This window comes from Gastrolobium bilobum, unplaced genomic scaffold (genome assembly GCF_033153095.1).
Source record: "Gastrolobium bilobum isolate Gb01-03AN ecotype WA unplaced genomic scaffold, APGP_CSIRO_Gbil_v1 utg41169, whole genome shotgun sequence".
NCBI classification, from domain to species: domain Eukaryota; kingdom Viridiplantae; phylum Streptophyta; class Magnoliopsida; order Fabales; family Fabaceae; genus Gastrolobium; species Gastrolobium bilobum.
This window is the reverse complement of record NW_026897122.1, coordinates 106,215-123,278: the sequence shown is the minus strand read 5'-3', so window position 1 is coordinate 123,278 and position 17,064 is coordinate 106,215. Positions and strand designations below refer to the sequence as shown.

The following is a 17,064-nucleotide window of genomic DNA, read 5'->3' as shown; positions in this document are numbered from 1 at the left end:
TTTTAGGGATCTGATCATGTGGAGAATCAAGCTACTTTTGTTGAAAATGATTCTTTCTTTGTTTCCAATAGTGGTGAATTATGATGATGTCATGTTGGGGCATCGTAGGTTAGGACACCCAAATTTCAATTACCTTCAAAAATTGTTACCAAATCTCTTTATCTATAAAAAAAACCAGTATCTTTTCTTGTGACATCTGTCAATTAGCAAAACACTCTCGCGTATCCTATTCTATGAGGAAATATAAAGAATCTTCCCCTTTTACTCTTGTTCACAGTGATATATGGGGTCCATCTCGTGTAAAAAATATTACTAGCTCGAGATAGTTTGTAACATTCATTGATGACCATTCTCGAGTGTGTTGAGTCTATATTTTCAAAGAAAAGTCGAATACTGTCCAAATTTTCAAAAAAATTCATGCCATGGTTCAAAACCAATTTGGCACCTCTATAAAAATTCTTCGGACAGATAATGGTAAAGAGTATTTATTTTCTATCCTTGGTGAATACTTGTCTTATCCAGGCATCCTCCATCAGAGTTCATGTCCTAATACTCCTCAATAGAATGGGGTAGCAGAGAGAAAGAATAGGTACATTCTTGAAGTTGCTCGTGCTCTTATGTTCACCATGAGTGTCCCTAAATGTTTTTTTTTTTTAGGAGGGAAGAGAGGAAGTCGTTCTAACTGCCACCTGCCTTATCAACCGAATGTCTTCCTATGTCCTTCAATTTCAGTCCCCACTATCATGTCTTTTAAAGAACTATCCATCTTAGATCTATATATTTTCTTCCTCCAAAATTGTTCGGATGTGTTGTGTTTGTCCAAGTTCCATCACACCAACGATACAAACTTGATCCTAAATCTCACAAATGTGTCTTCATTGGATACTCTTCCACTAAAAATGGATATAAATGTTATTCTCCATCTCTCCGAAAGGATTTTGTCTCCATGGATGTCACTTTCTTTGAGTCAATCTTTTATTTCTCAGTCTTCTTCTCAGGGGGAGCTTCTAGATGAAGACCAGACTTGGGAACCCTCAGTGTCGACCCTTCCCCCAGTGTTACCTCTTCTCTTATCCATCCCTTCATCACGGGACTTACCACAATTGAAAACAGGGGGAGATGAGCAATTGGAAAAAGGTGGAGACAATAATCAACAGAAACAATTATTGGTTTATAGTCAGAAACAACCTCCTCAAAATGTAAATAATCCAGACTCTTTGCACTTCCAGGATTCCACTTCGGCTTCTAGTTCCAACAATCCGGATTCAACCCAACATGCTTATGAGGATTTGCATTTGCCAATGGCTCTCAAGAAAGGAACCAGGTCTTGTACTTCACATCCAATCTCTCAATATGTCTCTTATGACAAATTATCTCCAGGTTTTCGTGCCTTCAACACTCTTGGATAGTATGAAGATTCCAAAAAATATCCAAGAAGCCCTTGATGATCCAAATTTGAAGTTGGCTGTCTTTGAAGAAATTGATGCACTTAAAAAAGTGGAACTTGGGAGTCTGTAGCATTATCTAGGGGAAAGAAAATGTAGGTTGCAAGTGAGTGTTCACAATAAAATTCAATGCAGATAATAGCATCAACAAGTATAAGATTAGATTGGTTGCTAAGGGATTCACTCAGACTCATGGGATAGATTATCAGGAGACATTTTCCCCTGTTGCCAAGCTTAACACTATCCGAGTTCTACTATCACTTGCTGCCAACCTTGATTGGCCCATACTACAACTAGATGTAAAGAATTCCTTCTTGAATGATGATTTACATGAAGAAGTTTATATGGATCCACCACCTGGTTTTAAAAATGGAGACGGTTCAGTATACAAGTTGAAGTCTCTATATGGGCTTAAACCCCAGAGAGTGGTTTGAGAAATTTACTCAATTTGTTAAGGGAAGAGGATTCAAGTTTAGATTGATCACACTTTATTTTTTAAACACTCTAACGGTAGTAAAATTGTTATTCTCATTGTTTATGTTGATGACATAATTGTCGCAGGTAATGATTGTGAGGAGATAAGCTCTTTGAAGAAGTGTTTAGCTTACCAGTTTGAACTGAAAGATCTCGAATCTCTCAAATATTTTCTTGGCATGGAGGTTGCTCGTAGTAAGGCAGAAAATTCCTTAACTTAGAAGAAATATATTCTAGACCTGTTATAAGAGAAAGGAATGCTTGAGTGCAAGCCAGCAAAGACTCCAGTTGAACCCAATATTAAATTGAGAATTGAAGATGGGAAAGAAGTTAACAAAGAGCAGTACTAGAGGTTGGTGGGGAAGTTGATCTACTTATCTCACACTCGACCTGATAATGCATTTGCAGTCAACATGGTTAGTAAATTCATCCATTCTCCTAAGGCGAAAAACACCTGAGTGCAGTTTATAGAATCCTCAAGTACCTCAAAAAACATTTTTGGTCAATGATTGTTCTTTAAAAGGAGACACAATAGGATAATTGAAATACATACAGATGTATATTGGGCTGGCTCTGCATCGGACCGAAGATCCACTTCAGGATATTGTACCTATGTATGGGGAATCTTGTGACCTGGAGAAGTAAGAAACAAACAGTTGTTGCTCGGACCAGTGCAGATGCAGAATTTCGTTTTCTATACCAGGGTATTTGTGAAGGAATTTGGCTAAGAAGACTCCTTGAAAAATTGAAGATCTATTTTTCCCTACCTGTTAGAATGTATTGCGATAATAAGGCTACTGTCAATATTGCTCAAAATCCAGTTCACCATGACAGAACAAAACAAGTAGAGGAAGATCGCCACTTTATCAAAGAAAAATTAGATGATGGAAGTGTGTGTATGATGTATATTCCTACCAAAGAGCAGACTGCAGATATCCTCACTAAGGGCCTACACCGGCCATCATTTGAAGACCTGATTGGCAAGTTGGAAATGATCAACATTTAACTCCTAACTTGAGGGGGAGTGTAGGAAGTTAGGATTAGAATCTTTCCGTTTTTATTCCCTATTAATTAGTGATTGATATAGCTGATGACTCATTACTGAGTCATTCTTATCCATTTTTTCTCATTTACTCTTATATATATACCCCTATCAGTGTAAATCAGTATGTATCAATTCAAAAAGAAACATTTTTTCATATTTTAACAATATTAATCACATAAAACCATCCTCCTTTAAAATTCAAGGTTTCAGAAAATGTATATTTATATCTAAAAAAATGATTATATTATTTTTGAAAATTTTAGAAAAGTTTAAGCTATTAAAAACTTTCACATCTGCAACAAAAATTATGTATGGAAGAATTTGACTACAATTTTTCTCATTAATGTTAAAATTTTAAAAAATTATAACTTTAATTGCATGTATGTAAGCAAAAAAAAGAAAGTTGTATTCTAACTCATCTAGAGTGTTTACATTTTCACTCATTAGAAAATTATTTCCTCTTTAGTTTGTTTAATTGTTCATCCATATTAGTATATCATATACATTTTTTTTTTTAAATAATATACATTTTTTTAATCAACGAAAGCATTTATCTATTCCATATCAGCGTTAGTGACTGTCATATAAGCTTTTTCCCAACACACATGTTATGTTGGGATCCTCAATGGTTCTTTCCTACAACCATACTTATCTCCATTTCTCCCAAACAGTATTTAAAAAGAAACAAATAAATAATAATGGAGAAGTCAACATGCAGTGAAATCATTAAATAAAATTAAAATGATAGTAGGGATAAGTAAAAACCATTTCATTGGATCTTTCTGCATCATTCGTCAATCCATCCATATGCTTCTGCAACCCTGTAGTAAATTTTAGGGATTAGGATTGCACAAATTGCTATTGCATAGAGAAATAATAATTGATCAACAGTTGCATAACTTTTAATCTCCAGTCTCCAATTTTATAGAAAAATAGATAAACAAGTATTTAACATGTTAAAACATCCAAAGTTCAGCACATTCACTCATAACAATATCTATAGTATACTGTTTAATACTTCAAAAATTTAATTTTTTATTCCACACAATAATATTATTATCATATACATTAGTATATTTGGAATGAATATTAATACATGATTATAAATGAACTTCTTTAACTTGATAAGGAAACAAAGGAAACTAGCAGTCAATGGTGTAAAGGGTCAAAGGACTAAAATGCCAAAACATAATGATATGAAATCATTCAACAATTAACCTTCAAATTGACTTCAGAGTTCTGCATTCTAGTATTTTTGCAATGAAAGTTTCAATGCTAATTCATGCATCTGTGCACCAAGACAAAAAAAAGATGAAGCAAAAAAGAAGACAATATCAGCATCAATTCATAAAAGACCAATACAGACAAATAAATTGGTAATAGTTACTACATGGGTAATATTACTTCCAGTCACTAAATACCATAAATAACTCTCTGTCTCTCTCTGTGCGTGCGAGCGCGTCGCACGCCCCGCGCGCTGTTTGTGTGAGAGAACTTGGGGTGGGATGAGGTGAGGAGAAAACCAACTCCCAAATGAATGAGGTAAAAAAAAGAAAAATGACAATTAGAAGCACAAAGCGAATAAGATAGCGTACCTTGCCATCAGAAGCTTGATTCCAATCTCCTCATTTTCCTCCTGCAGGGTTCTACACTTAGCCATCAACATCTTCCACATCTTGCTTTGAGGAGTAAAATTTACAGCAGCAATGTTATCTTGCAACTCCTTTACTTTTTTGTCCTTTCCTTCAACTAAATTCTATGATCAGATCAAACTATTGTAAGAAACTCTCAAAGAAGTAATCACAAATGTTAATAATATGTCAATAGAGTACAAAAGCAAATGGCTAATATATGTAGGAAATGAAGACATGTAACCTATAAATAAACTAAAGAAAACATGTAAAAGAATAAACTATCTTAAGTCTAGTTAAGCACATGGTTAATATGGATGCCTTATAGCCCAGAGTTAATTTGTCTTGATTGCTTTTTCTTGAGGCTTAAGATAGTTCATTCTTTTACATGTTTTCTTTAGTTTATTCTTTTTGAGTATGTGGTACATAAACACATTTCAGAAGCCTAGTTAAGCACTTAAGCACCCTCTGGATTCATCACTGAAATATGAAAAGTGAGTGCTAATAATTGCCAGCTGAAAACCCCACTTGTACATTTATAACACGACCCTCAAAGTTATCCCCATTGTATCTATGGTTTGTTTTTGTACCACATACTCAAACTAGAAGGTTATCTACCACTTTTTCCCTTCTATTAAAAAAAAATAAAACGGGTTCCATTTCATTTTTGTTACATCCAAAGTAGTAAAGTCTTTTAATAAGTTCTCTCAGCAAACAAAGGAAAGAACTACCATTATGAAATAAGTAGAGCATTGTTCATCATAGAGGATAACAAGATGTTTATTCTTCATTATATCTCCCGTAAAACTATGATAACAACTTGAAATAATATTTTCCTAGTACAACCTTGAGTTATGACAAATAATCCCCAATTCCATATCTGTCAAAAGACCAAACTTGATAGTCGGAAAAAGGTTGAATAACAAACCTTTAATCGTGTAAACTCTTCATGAACTGCTGGATCTAGTAACAACCTCCTTGCCTGCAAATTAAATAGCAAAGAAAAAATAGGGTACTACCATGTTGGAGAGTGCTAAACAAAAAGCAAAAAAAATAAAAAAAGAATTCCACAACATACAGCCAAAATGCATAGCAGGATTAACTTAAGTTTCAAGCAATACACGCGAGAAAATAAAGATATAAACAAGGATACCACAATCATAAAAACAGCATTGACAATTAATTTGTAAAAGTACAGCAAAGCCTCCTCTATCAAATTCAATGTAGTATATTAATGCTGCATTGTGACAGCTATTGAATTTAGTAAGTTAGTAAAGAAGCAATATCCTAAAAGGATCTATCCCTAAAGTCAGTATCATGGTTGTTACAATTCTATTAAACAAATTAAATTAGAAAGAAGCACACCGGCATTTTGTGATTTTTCTACAGCCCAACCCCTTTTTAGTATGTTTACAAGATCAAATAAGTGGACAATCAAGACCCACCAAAAAAAGTGAACAGTTTAGAGATACAATTGGCCTCCTGCATTTTATAGTATTGTTCGACAGAGAAAGAAAAAACAAAATAACGAGCGGGAAAAATTTATCATTTCAACCTTACAACTTTTTCTACGTAATACAAAAAAGACTGTATAAATAACCAGATTGCCGAAGCATATAATAGCAAGAACCAAATGACCCAAAAGATAAGAAGAAAATACAAAATAAAGGAGTATTGACAGAATTACAACCAAGGAACTTTGCAATCTTTATTTACTACAGAACATAATAAAGCTCAACTCAAGGTGGATTTCTTGAGGTACAGTGTCTCTATTTTCAGGAAGTAAAAATACAAATCTTTCCTAATATAAATTGAAATTAAAAAAAAAAATCAACAAGGTTATAAAGTTTTTGCAAACAAACAAACAATGCAGTTCATCGTCCATGTGGTAAACTTGATATCTCAATTAAGCACTTAATAACATAGTGCATAATTGAGAGCTCTGATACCATATCAGAAGTTGAGAGAGGAAGAGAGAAAGAGAGAAAGAGAGCCATAAGTTTAATTCTGTATATTCATCACTAACTAAAACTATTACAAGAGAGCTCTATTTATAGAGCTGGAAGATGACTGAAGGATAACTCAGATCTGCGTTATCAGTGTAACTAACTACTAACAGAAAGGGATGAGAATTAATCTAATAAAAACAGTAGTACCATACATAAAATACACCAACACTTAGAAGCTACTAGAAGATAAAGAGCTTATGTCTCTAATAAGATCATTTAAGATGCAATGATACCATCAAGATATGATGCGATATTTTTCATATATTCTAAAACTCTCTTTCCAGCTAAAGCTTACTAAACTTTAAGCTTGTTACAAATGATTCTTAAAAAATAAAAAAAAAAACAAACAACATAATCTGTGCTCCACAAAACACGGCTAGAAAGGAAACTCAAGGATTAGAGAGATGAACATTGATGGAAATTCGGCAAGATGGATGGAATAATCACTAATTTGAAGAGCTAATTGGAAAGTTGCATGGCAAGGAAGAATTAACTTCGCTAGAATGATCTTCCACAGAAATTTCTTAGCAAGAAAGTATACATAACAAGAAATAAAACTTATCCAAATTCATTAGGAACAACTTTCGGAAGCTTTAATTAAACCACAAGAAAACTTAGGAGACCCAAAAAGAAATTGAAATTGAGGCTGGTGTTCAACACAACCATGTAGAATTCCTCGTTAGCTATCATGACTCATCAGTGACATGTGAGAAATCACCATCAGTATGATTCACAATAGGAGACTAGTATGAATCATGGCCAATTAATCATTAATTTATCGTCGTATTATGCATTGGTAAGAAAAACAAAATTACTGGAAAAGTTATTGGATGGCGAGATGAGGTTGGTTTGGCCAAAACACACCAAGAATGGGTCGATCTAGAGGAGAGTCCAATGGGAATATTGCAAAAGGCATGTTTCCTTACAAGAAAGCCACTGTGGCTGCTAAAGAGAAGGAGCGTAAAGCTCCGGAGACGGAGGAGACCGATCAACTGGAGAGGAGTGTTAAAAAATCGAAGGAAGCTAGTCACGAGGACTACCCCATGGATGACGAGATGTCGGAGACGGTGGTTGTAGTAGGAGGTTCGTCTTTTGTTGAGGCTGTAGCTAATCCGAAGGATGTGGTCATGAAACCCATTCAGGGAAGGAACCTAGTTTCCTACAAGGACAAGGTTCTAGCTCCGAATGGACAGTCAGTGGACTACGACTTAGAAGAGGAGGACTGGATGGCTAGACAGAGAAGAGAAGAGGAAGAGGATGGGGAAGTTATCCCAGAAGGAAAGAATGACCCTTTGTGCCCAACCTATCATTTCTCTAAAAGCCAACATTCAAAGGACTGTGCGCAATGGAGGAAAGCCCTCATAGTTAAACTCATGGGAAAGAAGTTGCCTCCAAGCTACCTTATGGTCCGCTTGCAGAAGATGTGGGGCCTTGTAAGCACTTTTGAACAGTTCTATCTAGACAATGGGCATATTATTCTGAGATTTTTTGATGACAGGGATTATCACCATGTTCTCCATGAGGGTCCATGGATTGTCTCCTATCACTACCTAGTGGTCCAACGCTGGAGGCCGTTCTTTAATCCTAACAATGACTCAGTAAAGAAGTTAGCGGTGTGGGTTCGAATTGAAGGTTTACCCATGGAGTTTTACTCTTCCTACCACTTGTGGAGAGTAGGTAACATGCTTGGAAAAACCCTGAAGGTGGTTAAGAGGTCCATTAGAAGGAATGAGGGAGGCGAAGAGGAAATCATTGACAAATCTAGATATGCCAGAATTTGCATAGAGGTGGATTTGCGTAGGAGTTTCGTCCCCTCCTTCACAATAGGGGAGGAAGTGTATCCGATTGGGTATGAAGGGCTCCACTTGATATGTTTCTCATGTGTGAAATATGGCCATAAGGTCGACCAATGTGCAACCCTTAAGGAGAAAGACAGTGCCCAGGAAAGAACCAAGGAACAGAAGACGACCCAAGATGTAGCTGCGGGTTCATCAACCAGCCCTCATATCAAGGATAATCTAAAAGGTACAGAGGACGCATTCGGTGATTGGATGGTGGTCCAACGTCGGAAAGGTAGAAACCGGCAGAAACCGATGCCGGAGACGAGGAGGACTGCGGTCGAGGATCGTCCGGCGAGGGCTGGCAAAGGTGTCACGGTCACACCTAGGAAACCTCATCTGGGGACTGGCAGGACAACAGAGAAGGATCAGAAGAAATCTCCCTTGACGGCAGAATGGCAGAGGGTAGTTGCATGGAAAAGGATCGACCCTACTTGTCAGGTGGGAGACCAGAAGAGCAGAAGCAATCATTTTGACAAAATGTCAAATCCCTCTGTGAACACGCATAGCTCAAAACCGCCTAATGAGCCTGACAATGCGTCTAGCTCGAAAAAGGTGAGTCCTAGGATACTGAAGCCTAGCAAGGCCCACAATGTTTTAGCCAGCCCAAATACCCAACCCTTGAAGGATCAGTTGATGCCCACTATCACCACAGGACCACAGGTGGACGGTCTAAGGGTTGCAAGTAATAGTCAGCCCAACCCGGATAAAGAGAATTGTCCAGACCCTCTAAGACTATTAAGCCATAAGTCGAAAGAGCAGAAAGAGGCTTGCTTTGATCAAGCCCTTACGGACGCTGGTGGTACCTGCCTGTAAGCAGGTTAGCCTGGGCCTATCAGTTGGGCCGGACCCTCTTGGGTTGTTCTTTGCTTAACTATTTGTTTTATGATTAAAGTATCTTGGAATTGTAGGGGGGCAGGAAAAAGAGGTTTTTCTACCCTAATTAAAGACTTGAAGTTTAATTTTAGTATTAACATCCTTGCTTTGCTGGAAACGAGGATTAAGGGCCAAAGAGTCGAGAAGCTCTGTAAAAACCTGGGTTTTTCTAAATGTTACAGACAAGAAGCGGTTGGTTTCTCTGGAGGCATCTGGTTACTCTGGGATGATAGGGATGTTGACATCCAGGCTCTCCACTCTCACCACCAATTCATCCATACAAGGATCCATTATCATAACTGCAATAAATTCGATCAGGTAACTTTCATTTATGCCAGCCCGAGACCTGCTGAAAGGAGATTGTTGTGGAATGAGATCCCTCATCTGTCCCTTGATCCTACGGTCCCCTGGCATCTTCTTGGAGATTTCAACTTTATTCTCCATGCTGATGAGAGGATTGGGAGTAATGCAGCTAACACTAGGAATATGGAGGAGATCCACTCGGCTCTGTTTGACTGTGATGTGGAAGACGTGGGATTCAAGGGGCCAAGGTTTACCTGGAGTAGGGGGAATTTACATCAGCGGCTTGACAGGGCCTATGCGAATGGACCCTGGAATATTTCTTGGCCTGACCGTCTCCTTACTCACTTACCCTATTATAATTCTGATCACAGGCCCATTATGTTGGTTAATGAGAAGAATAGGAGCACCCCTTCGGATGTGAAACCCTTCAAATTTCTGACTGCTTGGCTCACAGCTGAAGATTTTGGAGGCATTGTCCAAAAGTGTTGGGAGAATGAGAATCACTGGATCGAGGCTCGTGACTGCTTCCAAGATAAAGTCTCGGACTGGCATAAGAATGTCTTTCGAAAAGCTATGATCCATAAGAAAAGATTATACGCGAGGCTTAGAGTTATAGACGACAAGTTGTCCAGTAGTGATGATTATTCTCTGAGACTCCTACAGCATTCCCTTTGGAAAGAACTTGAGTTGATCCTTATCCGGGAGGAACTCACTTGGTTTTAACGATCAAGGTGTAAGTGGCTCAAATATGGGGACAGGAATACTAAGCATTTCCATTCCGCCACCATTTCCCGCCGCAGGTTCAACAGAATTGAAACTATAAAGAATGACGATGGGGTGTGGATTGGGGAGCCAAAAGAGGTGATCAAATTGGCTATGGATTTCTACGTGCTCCTCTACACTGAAGATGCGGAACTTCGGCCGACCTTTCCCATCTCTGCTGCATTCCCTCCCTTACTCCTGTTGAGCTCACAACCCTTGGGTCTCTCCTTTCAATTGCCGAGATTAAGTCTATTGCCTTTAGCATGGGGAAGTTCAAGGCCCCGGGCCCGGATGGTATTAATGCGGCTTTTCTCCATACGCAATGGAATATTAACAAGACCCTTATTTGCTTGATCCCTAAGTCTGAAAGCCCAGAGAGCATAAATCAGTTCAGACCCATTAGTCTCTGTAATGTGTCTTATAAGATCATCACCAAGATCATTACCAGTAGGCTGAAAGCTCACATGCACAAATTAGTTTCTCCTAACCAGAGTAGCTTCATCCAGGGGCGAAACAACACTGATAATATAATGGTGGCTCAGGAAATCATCCACTCTATGAATAATAAGAAAGGTGAGAAGGGTTGGATGGCCGGTGAAAATTGACCTGGAAAAGGCGTATGACCCCCTCAACTGGGATTTTATTCACAACACTCTTGTGGACTTGGTTGGCTGAGCTTAACAAGCATATTGAGGATCTTTCGGCGAAAGATTTCATTAGACCGAGTGTGTCTCCTTGGGGATCACCGGTTATCTTTGTGAAGAAGAAGGATGGGACAATGCGATTGTGCACCGACTACAGACAGTTGAACAAGGTGACAATCAAGAACCAGTATCCCCTTCCTCGGATTGATGATATGTTGCCTTATCTTTAGTCTTACTGACCTGATGGATAGTTGCATAACTTCTTCGTCTATGAATCTCCTTTGGAATGGTAAACCAACCGGGGAGTTTAAACCAACCAGAGGAATTAGACAAGGGGACCCAATGTCTCCCTATATCTTTGTTCTTTGTGTCGAGAGGCTGGCTCATTTGATTGGTATGGCTGTTCAAACCAAGGCTTGGAGACCTATTAAACTTACTAAGACTGGTCCCCCAATCTCTCATCTCTTCTTTGCAGACGATATTCTTCTATTCGCAGAAGCCTCAGTGGATCAGACTCATATTTTCAACCAAGTATTGAAGATGTTTTGCAACTCGTCAAGTCAGAAAGTGAGCCAAGAAAAGACCAGAGTGTTCTTTTCCAAGAACGTGGGCCATGTTAAGGCGAAGGAGCTTAGTGAGAAGCTTGGGTTCCACATGACCAGTGACTTAGGAAAATATCTTGGGATCCCTTTGCATCATGGGAGAACAACGAAGTCCTCTTGCCAATTCATCATTGACAAAGTCCATAAATGCTTATCCTCCTGGAACAGGATCTCTCTCTCTCCTTGGTGGGTAGAGTCACCCTTGCGATAGCAGTGATCGAAGCTATGCCAACCTATGCTATGCAATCCATGAAGCTCCCTTTGGCCATTTGTGACAATCGAGAAGGATACCGGAAGTTTCATTTGGGGTTCCTCCCCCCAGAATCGGAAAGTCCACCTTGCAAATTGGGAAACTGTGGCCTCCCAAAACAGGGCTGGAGGTCTTGGCCTTCGTAGGATTAGATCTATGAACCAAGCTTTGCTCATGAAAGTAGGTCACGGCTTGATGACGAACACTGATGCCCTCTGGTCTAGAGTTCTTAGAGACAAGTATAAAGTGGACAGGAACCTTATCCCCTCGATCAGTCCTAGGGGCAGCTCGTCAAATATTTGGAAAGGTGTCTCCGGAGCGTGGGAGTTAATCAGAAAGGGATCTCGGATTCATATCGACAATGGGAACAAGACTCTCTTCTGGACGGACAAGTGGCTTCCAATCGATCAAGACCTATCCTCTTTTGCTTTAACCGAGATCCAGGAAACGGATATAAGACTCAAAGTGGCAGAGTTAGTTACAACAGAAGGGGATTAGAATTGGGATCTCTTTGCACATAAGCTTCCGGTAGAGATGGTAGACATTATCGCAGGCTGCATCCCTCCCTCGCCCCTGAACGGAGATGACAGTGTCATTTGGAGCCCTTCCTCGGATGGGAAATTCTCCGTTAAATCAGCTTACAACTTCATCTCCCTGCAGTCCGGCCACTCTCCCCCAGCCTTGGAACTGGAAAGGCCCAAACAGAATCAGACTCTTCCTTTGGCTCCTACTTGGAAATAAACTGCTAACCAACGACATAAGAACTCGGAGGCATATTGCCTCACCTTCAGTCTGTGCTAGATGCCAGCACCCCGTGGAGGACAGGGACCATATTTTTAGACTTTGCAGCTGGGCCAGGAAGCTCTGGGAGAACCTGATCGATAGCCAAACTCATTCAGCCTTCTTTAGCATGGAGTTTGATGAATGGGTTTTCTCTAACCTTCGTCAAAGTAAGAACAGCCCTCAAGCAGGCTGAGGTACTTCCTTTGGAGTGGTCTGTTGGAGTATTTGGAGGAGCAGGAATGATCTGGTGTTTACTGGGAAAACCACTGACCCCATTAGCACGGCCAGATGCATCCAGAACTAGGTAAGTGCAATCATCACTGCTGACCAAACCTTTATGCTGGCTGGTATTCCCCTCAATCTGAAAGCTGAAGGTTGGGTATCCTGGAACCCCCCTTCTATGGGGTGGATCAAGATTAATTATGATGGTTCCTTCTCTGACTCTAAGGAGAGTATTCGATGTGGAGGAGTTTTACGAAATCCAGCGGGGGATTGGATTTGTGGATTTCAGAGGAACGTGGGATATGGTTTTCCCCTTTCGGCCGAGCTATGGGAAGCTGTTGAAGGTCTCAACTTAGCCTAGGAGAAAGGGTTCCGACAAGTTATCCTTGAAGGGGACTCCACAGAAGCCTCTCAACTCATTTTTTCTAGCCATTTCGTGAGCCACCCCGGCAGCTCTCTGGTTGTCGGAATCAGGAAGCTTATAGACTGTAACTGGATAGTTATACCCCGCGTGAGGGCAATATGGTCGCCGATTGGCTCACGAGTAATCACTTGACTCATGATTTTGTAACTCGTACACTAGAGTCTCCTCCAGAAGGTGTTTCTGCATTGATCTGGAACGACGCTGAGGGAATTGGCTACCCTCGGATGTCCTTTAGTTAGGGCCTGTTTGCTTGTTTCTCTGTTTTTCTTTCCCTTTTATCCAAAAAAAGAGAGGAGAGTCCAATGGTGTGATCGTCGTAAGGAAAGTAGCGAAGGACAACAAGGCTGTAGAACGAACCAATCTAAGGATTTTGGGTCCTAAAAATTTGCGTAAAATCCACCTACTATCCTAGTAAAAATAAACTAAAAATGCATTGAAATTTTGTTCTTCCATGTGAAGATCTAGATGAGAGTTAGCGTATTAGAGAAACTAATACTCTTGTGTATTATTTAATATGATCATATAATATGAGAATATTATAATTATTTATAAAAAATATTAGGAAAAAGTTCTCCAATGCCCCTGTGGTTTGCTTCAGAATCATCTATGTCCCTGTGGTTTTTTTCTTATCACATATGCCCTTGTGCTTTGTAAAAAATAAAAAATCACAGGGGCATGTGTGATAAAAAACATACACTTTTGCAAACCACAGGGACATATGTGATAAGAAAAAAACCACAGGGGCATAGGTGATTCTGGAGTAAACCACAGGAGCATTGGTGAACTTTTTCCAATAAATTAATAATATTATTTTTCTGGTTCCATCACAATACAAACCTCTCTTGAAAAATTCTCCCCAAATCATGATTAATGCTGCTCCAGAGAAAAAATAGATTGCATTTGTTCCTCATTTGCTACAAAGTATTTTCAACTATCCGGATATCAGCAGAAGGATTTCATTCTTAAGATTCGCCTTAGCATATCATTGGTTGATTGATGCATTTCACATTAGTTTCATACATCCTTTTTTTGTCAATGGAAAAAACTAAGCACTCACATGCATCGTAATCTATCATAGAAGCAGTGTTTTAAAACCCCACCCCGGGTCAACCCGGGTCAACCCTGACCCCTCCCCTGTGAGGGTTGGGGTCACAAGTTGGACCCTATATGCACATCGACCCCTCCGACCCCCAAAATTCGGTCGGGTTTTAGTGACTCCCGAGTCAAAGGGGTCAAAGGGGGTCACTGCATGTTTTTTTTCTTAAAAAAAATTCCCTAAAACAATGTCATTTTATTAAAAAAATAAAATAAAAATGCTTACAAACCTAAATCTAATCGTTCTCTTCTCTCCCAGTGACCTAGACGTCTTCAATCTTCACCTCGCTGCCGTGAATCTTCTAGAAAAAGTAAGAATTTTTTCTCATTCAAATGAAATCCTTACAGCTATTGATGGAAAACAAAAACTCATTCTTACTTCCTTTAAATTTTTCTTTGTCAGAGACCTTATCAAAAGAGGCAGAACCGGGTCACCGTAGTGACCCCATTAGAATATGAGTTTTGTACTTTGGTATCTTGATACTTTAATTATGTTGTGTAATATTGACTTGTGGTTGTAATTGGTGAATTATGTTAAGTATATTTCGAATCTTTCATGATTGGTGGTTTGTTTTTTAATATTTTCATATATATATATATATATATAAATATATATAAATATAATCGGGTCAGCGTAGTGACCCCGTAACCCCCCGGTGAACCCGTGACCCCGTGACCTCGGCCGAGTCGATGGGCGGGCCGGATTTTTAAACACTGCATAGAAGTTAAACGCTTGTTGCTATTGGTAGTGTCAAGTAACAAAAATAAACTCTGATTATATAAGCATTACTAGGTTTTGTCAAATGAGCTAGTTTTTGTACATGGTCATCGGTAATGAGAAGTGAAGAATGATTTTTGGTTAGAGGTTACTTTCAAAAACGGCAAAAGTGGATTCCTGGATTAAAGAAGGCATGAGCATGCCTGACCCATTGGGGTGGGCCTAGAAGCATGATTAAGGGGTAGAGGTTTGGTGAGAGAAGACAAATTTCACTCTCACCCTTGTGTTAGAGAAGTAATACACAAATCCATTAATGTGGCCAGTAACCCAACTAATCATAAGTTCAAATCTCATAACGTTTCTTCTTTGACATGAGATAAAATTATATCTTACAATTCAAAATAACATCCTTTTGGGATTAAGAAAAAAATATAGATATTTTAATAAAATTCATGATATAAGAGAAAATTTAAAATTTTAAAATACTTATAATTTTTTTTCTAATGTGTTAGAGAAATAATATAGAAAATCATTAACCTGGCACTTATCGTTTGGTCATAAATTCATAATCCACTTATTGTTTGGTACTAATCATTTCTCAAAATGAAAGCTGTTTGAATTCCAACCATACAACATTGGGTTTTATACTTCTCTTGTTAAAGGATAAATATTGTCTTATGTCATAGAGAGAGAAAAAGATGTGAGACCCACGTGTTAAAAAAAAAATAGCCGAATCAAAGGATCAAAAGGAAAAAAAATTCTTCTCCTTAGGCATGAGAAGTTCATTGCCCTATAAGGCTATAACATGACAACTTGAATTGTAGAATGCTATGGTTATTGTTGCAAACTTGCAATGCTTTACATTCTTGGAACAATAACATGATTAAATACTTTGTTTGGTGAGCCACTCAGGCTAGGCTTTCCGCCTTCCCCATATGTGACATGAAAGTAAAAGTACCGTGGAAAGTTAAATCCTGTTTAGTTTTCCCCTCCTCCCGCAGTATCTCTTCAGTTCGGTAGGACCTGGGAAGTAACATGATAGTCTCTAGATTACTTGTAAATTACGAATATGACGACAATGTTCCATTAATTTTCTGGTTTTTATTATTAGTTCGTGGTCAACAACTTTTTTAAAATACTTTTTCGTGGAAATTTTCTAATGCTGACTGGTAGAGTGAGTAGCTTTCAGTCGAGTGATTTAAGTTCTCTTGCACATTGTCTCAGCCACTCAGCCAGATTGTGGAGAAATTTATCTTCGCAAGGAAACAACTCCAGAAAATCCTAAACAAATATAAGTACAGCCCTTTCTTCTTTGAAAGTAAATTTGAACCTTACACTCATAATAATATTCTCAGCGGCTGAAACCTATTTGATTAAAAATTGATTAAAAACATTTTATATTTAATCTGATGATTGGTATAAGTATGCAGTTCGCCTGTCATGCTGTTATTGGATTTAGTGTAGTACTCAAATAAGTAACTTCCCCCTTTCACCACAAAATTAGTCATCTGGCCAATTGACAGAACAGTGCCCTAGAATTTGAGTCCCACAAACACTAGGTTAAATCTTCAATGGCTCAGATTTGAACATATGTGCTGCCACCATTACACTTGCTACACTCGATCGTTGCATGTAGAGTTCGCCAGCCCGATCGAGGGCTTGCTATAACTTATTCAACCAGTTGCAAGCATCGGCAACGTTGGCTTGGACTGGTCTTGTAGTTAGCGAAACGTTGAAATTGATGATATGATCACCGATTATGCAGCTTCGCGCAGGGAATTGCCTACCATGCTAACGCACCATTATAATGTCATCACCATATAAAATATTTACGCCTAGAGCTATTTCAGAGTTCACGCATGCGAATTGAGGTTCGAGATGGATTATTTTATCGACAATTTGAATAATGAATAATTTCCTGATTTGGCAACACGACCTACATT

The 17,064-nt window shown here is 38.7% G+C and overlaps 1 pseudogene; it reads right to left on the bottom strand.

Annotated features, from left to right (window-relative positions):
• Positions 1-2,249: 2,249 nt before the first annotated feature.
• Positions 2,250-5,966, bottom strand: LOC133304365 (FKBP12-interacting protein of 37 kDa-like; annotated as a pseudogene).
• Positions 5,967-17,064: the final 11,098 nt, after the last annotated feature.